Raw genomic sequence first — 6140 nt, 5'->3', positions numbered from 1 at the left:
TATGAACTTTGTGGTTGGCCTGTCGAAGAACTCGGCGGGCAACACGGGTGTGGTGGTCTTTGTGGACCGTTTGAGCTGGATTGCTCATCTTGCGGTAGTGCCGGACACCATCGACAATGTGGGTACAGCGACGCTGTTTGTGGATCGTGCCTTTCGACAACATGGACTCCTGGAGTCAATTGTCTCTGACAGAGACCCACTCTTCACTAAGAAGTTTTGATCGACAATCTTCAGGATGCTAGGCACCAAGCTGACTATGAACAGCGAACCATTCGCATACCGATGGTCAAACTGGTTGATGCCGCTCTCCCACGGCTCAGGGCTTGGTTGGGGAGGAATAGCCGAGCGGCTAGCTGATGTCAGCCCCCTGCGTGAAAAGTGACTATTTGTCTACCAGACTGAGTGTCTTACGACATGTTTGCGATGAGATGGCTGAAAGCTCTGACATGCAAAAAGTATATGCATACGGAAGAAGCAGAAGAAATGTTGAAAACATTGAGGTCGGAGACCTAATTTTATTTAATGCTAAAACCCTCCTACACATTCTGCTATCTTCAAGATCAAGCTCCATCCACGGTTTATTTGAATTTTCAAGGTCGTGACCAAGCGAGGCCTTGCGTATACACTAAACCTTTCGAGAAAAGTTGCACCCCCTCCCGGTGTTTTATGTGGGCTTGCTTAAGCCGTTCCAAAATCCGGCGCAAGTAAACGCGGAGGCGTTGGCGCCGGGGTGGTGTCCAAAGGCGCCCAAACACCTAGAAGCTGAACTAGCAACTTTTTTTAGCTCAAAGCGCAACAATATATGTTTTCAACGGCACAAGGCGCTCCATCTTCACACGAAGTGACGCATTCGTCTGCTCGACGGCTAAGAGCCGCTCCTACAGAGCGCGATAATCCTCAACGTGAAGCAGTCGGTGTGCAACGTACTCCAAGCAATCGACAGCGGTATGCGACCCCAGCATTATGATCAGCGGAGTCCCGATGGCGACGGACCTTGTCCTCAAAAGCTCAAAGATTATCTCAAGTCATCGGACGGTGATCGACCAAGTCGTTATCGTCCGTTACCGACTCTTCTAGACGAGAATTGTGGTGTCCACTATCGCGTGAATTGTCTTGTGGGTCGACGTCGTCAACAGGGTCAAACCCGTGAAGTGGCGGGGATACCCAAACTCCAATAACTCGTGGGACTTTGAGTTGCCACTTCGGGAAGACTGCCCAGACGTCGTGGACGTTTATGATCAGAAGGATCATGACGCTCCGCGTCGTCGTACGGCCTGCGCTTCTCGGCAATAGCCAGTGAAGCCGAAGGGCCATAAGCTGAGCTCAAGCAATGGCCCTGAGCTGCTGTGATTTTAGACTCACCCCTGTGTAAATCCACATAGCTTGCGCGGGCGTGATGTATTAATTCATACGTCGCAGGGCGACAATACGAAGGAAGTCGGCGTCGCGCCTTGGGACGTAAAGGTGTTTTAGATACGCAAGCCTCGTTCGAGTCGACAGTTAAATCTAAATTGTGGGTATTCACAATTTGATGGAGGAAAGTGCAACGGGGCCACACATCCCCTTGTGTGAAGGGGTGGGTCTCACAAGATGGTGTGACCACACAATGGTGTGGCTTCACCTTGACAAGAAGCCACTACGTGATTGGACTGCCAGTAATTATGCATTTTAATTTGGTTTTACTGTTTGATTTGAAAGCCTATACATTTAGATATGGGCGGCTGTGCCGCAAGAAATGCGAAGAAATACAGTAAGATTCTAAATGGAAGAGAGTATTTGTCTTGAGTAAAGTTCTTGGATTCTTTTGGAGTTAGCGGATTGCGATCCGCTACACTTATACTGGTTCTAGTATAGAACGTTCGAGGTGAAGTGAATTGCAAAATTTCATATACAATAAATTTGCCACCAGCACGTTTAACAAATGTGCAGAAGTTCGAGGTCTACAATCAAAAGGCCAAAAATCAGTAGATGAGTCAAAGTGCGCTCGCGACATGGGCTACTCAAAATTTGGCGTTGAAATCTCTCAATCTGCTATCAGCAGCATCTTCAAAAAGCGAGCCCGAGACCATGACAGATGTTGAGCTTTTGATCAAACGGCCCGGGCTGCACATCATCCGCAGCTCGATATAGCCTTGACAACATGGGTGCTTCAATGCCAGACAAGGCATGTAGCAAAGCAAAAGTCTTTGCCGACCGACTTGGCTTACGCGAGGATGCAATGGGTGGCTGCAACGCTTTCAAGCGAGGAACAAGCTGCGTTCCATGGTGAGAATGGTACAGCATATCAGGCAGTAACCGATGCTGCCCTTTCAGCGCTTTTTAGCAGTCGTTGCTCGGTACGAGCTGAAGGATGTAAATCAACATGGATGAAACTGATGTGAATGTTTGCAACATACTTTATGTGGGAGTTTCCTAATTGATGTCTTTGTTGATTTATTCCATTCCATGGTTCCAAAAAAGACCATCATACAACAAGGGACGTAGATACGACAAAGGGGGGGGGTTGTCTGCATATAATCATAAGCTTTTAAATTAAAAGGTTGACAAAACTATTAGTTTCCCTTCTGCATTAGAGAACCGCATCATTATTCCCTTTGCTGCCAGCGCAGATGGGTCAGAGAAGCTCAAATCATCGTTCATTAGAAAGGCCAATAAGTCTCGCTGTTTCAATCCTAAGACAGGAGAGTAACTGGGTTTCGATTTTCACAGCAATAAGAAAGCATGGATGCCTTCTTCCAGGTTTGTTTGCCTTCGTTAAGTTAGTACTCGGAAGTAGCGGATTGCAATCCGCTACATTTGTACTGGTTCTCGGGAAGAACGAAAGGTCGGTGACCTTAGCTAAATTTCCTCTAAGCAAAGAGCTACAGCAATCCCCGCTGCAGGCACCGATATTTGAGGTAGCCCTGCAAGGCGACCAGTGTGGCGAAAAAAAAACAATTGATCACGGCAGCTACTGATATCTCTTCTCATCTGTTTTGCTCCATTTTATTGCGGTTAGCTGATCGATCTTATAGATGATGGTTTTAACTTCATCGTCACGATCCACAGGATTCGGAAGATGATAACGTCTGTAATGTCACCTGAACTCGGAGATTATCCCAGCATCCATGGGCTGGATCTTAGATATGCAGTTTAGAGGAAAGAAGACACTTCGACATTATTCACCTCGTGATCGGTAACTATGTGAGAAGTAGCTTTATCTAGAAAAAGAAAGATCTGCCTAGCTTAAATCAACAGTGGCTGAAACAGTTGAGATCAGATCTGAAGCTTTTACATAGTACCTTCATGTCGTTGTCAAGCCTTTACAACCACTCACTTCTGTTCAGAATCGAAACTGTATTAAACTGTTTTAGTTGCGGCAGAGCTGTTAATATCTTCGACTCAAGTGGTTCCTAATTAGTATAGTAATATCAAATTAATATGGCAGTACCTAATTAATGTAGTAATGTGCATTACTACTGGCAATCCTGCCACGTGGTGGCTTCTTGATACGGTGTAGCCACATCACTGTGTGATTACATTACCTTGTGTAATCCACTCCAATGTTGGTCGCACCGTCTTGTGTGACCCACCTCTTCATAGAAGGGTACGTGTAGTCGCGTTACACTTTCCACCATTAAAATTGTGAATATCCCCACTTCAAATTTAACGGTCGCCTCATACGAGACTCACGTGTCTGAGACACCTTAACGTTCTTTAAGTACAACTTTAATCATTCTCCGCTCTATGAGCCCTGTGTCTTCGACACGCAAAACCCTCAGCCTGGCTGGTAGCGGCGGCGCCCGCGGGCAAGTCCCTTCTTCTTCTGCACAGGGTGCATCTCCGGACAGTACGTCCGCGGCTTCACGAGAAAAATATCCCAAACCCTCGGCAACCGAGAGCAACACACCGCGCCCTCCCTGGGCGATGGATGTCTTCGGACTTGAAGGATGTTGACTACGAGTCAGACACTTCTTTCCCAGCACGGGATGACGAGGGGGATGAAGTGTGCCAACGGCACGACACCATGTCCGTTCCCCGACCTCTTGGCTTCCGGGGGAAGTGATTATACTACCAATCGCCTCGACGAGGCACAAGAGCAGCAATTGGACGCTGCTCACAGGGCGGCTCTGCTGCGCTCATATCCACGTTCGGTCTTAGAATCTCGTGTGGAATACGGCTTCCGCTCGGCGGATCCCGCCACTGAAGCGAAAGACGCGTTCACTTGATCGTTAGGCGTCTAAGTAGTCGAACCCCGGCCAATACACAAGCTCAGCTTGATCAGCGAAAACTTCTGCGGGCTCGCTTGTTGGTGCCGCAAGAGATACCAATGAATCGGTACCGGCTTCGAATGCTCGCTCAGAAGGTAGGCGCTCCTGTACCCGCAATGCGGACCATCCCTATGGTGCTCACTCCCCGCGAAACCGCTGCAAATGATGATGAGCTTATTGAGCGATAGGTGCAAAGGCACCGCAAACCTTCTTGGCTGTCTGCATTGCAGCGAATCCACAAGGAAGTGCACGTGCGCATAGAGCGCCATCTTAGATTTAAGTTTGTCAAACTCAAGGCGCAACGCCGACTTCCTGCGTACTGTGGCCCTGCGACATATGGAACAATCCAATTCGCCTCCGCGAACTCTGTGGTTTCTCACACGGGTAGGTCTGCGGCCACAGCAGCTCAAAGCCATTGTTTGAGATCGGCTCATGATCCTTCGACTTCCCGGGCTACTGCCGAGAAGCGCGGGCGCACGACGACGCGATGCTTCATGATCCTTTCGATCATGAGCGTCCACGACGTCTCGGCTTTCTTGCTGATGTGGCACCTCAAACTTCCACGAGTTCTCAGAGTTTAGGTATAGCCGCCACTTCACAAGTGGGTTGAACCCTGTCGACGACTTCGACCCACAAAGCCTTCCACGTGATAGCAGACGCCATCAAAACCATCGAGAACAGTTGGCGGCGGACAATGACGACTTGGTAAATCGTCGTCCAGTGACACACGATGATCTTTGAGCGTTGAAAGACAAAGTCCGTCGTCATCGACACTCTGCCGACCAACTCTTCGAGGTCGCCTACCGCTGTGCAGAAGACCTCGAGGATCTGGAGAACTTTGTGTACCCACTTTTTCTGTGTTGACGATAATCGTGCTCTGTCGGAGCAGCTCCAAGCCATCGAGCAGGCGAATACATCACTTCGTGCGACGGTGGAGCGCCTTGTGCCGTTGGAAACAGAAAGCGTTGCACTCAGTGCTCAGAGCCATTTGCTGGTTCAGCTTTGGGTGGCCGAGTGCATTTGGACACCGCCCCGGCGCCATCACTTCCGCGTTCACTTGCGCTGGATACCGGTACGGCTTAAGCAAGCCCACATAAATAACCGGGTGGGTGCGCATTCTTGTCGGAAGGTTCAGCGTATACGCAAGGCCTCGCTTAGCCACAACCTCAAAGCTCAATAAATTGTCGATGGAGCTTCGTCTCAAAGACAGCAGAAGCTGCATATGTATGAAGGTTTTAAGAATTTTTTGATAACCAGGTCTCCGACCTCGTAGTTTTCAATATTTCTTCTTCCTCTCCCGGCTTCATATTCCTTCTACAAATCTTGGCTTTCAGCTATCGCATCGCGATCATATCGTAAGACACTCAGCCTGGTAGACAGGAGGTCATCGACTACTTTACGCACGGTGAGGGGTCTGACATCAGCTAGCTGCTCGAATATTCTTCCCTAACCAAGCTTTAAACCATGGGATGGCGGCGCCAGCGTAACGCAAGGATTAACAAGCCCGCTCACGTAGAACGGTGTGTAGGAGGTAGATGAATGCACTGCATTGTTCAGATCAAATTCTGCGAGCGGCACCATAGCGCTCCAGTACTTCGGTGTCTCGGCGCAGACGCTGCGAAGGAGGCCTTCAACGACACGATTCACGCGCTCAGTTTGACCATCGGTATGCGAATGGTTCGCTGTTGACATAGTCAACTTGGTGCCTAGCACCCTGAAGATTGTCGATCAAAACTTCGTAGTGAAGCATGGGTCTCTGTCAGAGACAATTGACTCTAGGAGTCCATGTTGTCGAAAGGCACGATCCACAAACAGCGTCGCTGTACCCACACCGTCGATGGTGTCCGGCACTACCGCAAGATGAGCCATCCAGCTCAGACGGTCCACAAG

The sequence above is a fragment of the Plasmopara halstedii genome, assembly GCF_900000015.1.
Source record: "Plasmopara halstedii genome assembly, contig: Scaffold_3060, whole genome shotgun sequence".
In the NCBI taxonomy this organism is placed as follows: domain Eukaryota; phylum Oomycota; class Peronosporomycetes; order Peronosporales; family Peronosporaceae; genus Plasmopara; species Plasmopara halstedii.
This window is presented reverse-complemented; position numbering follows the sequence as displayed.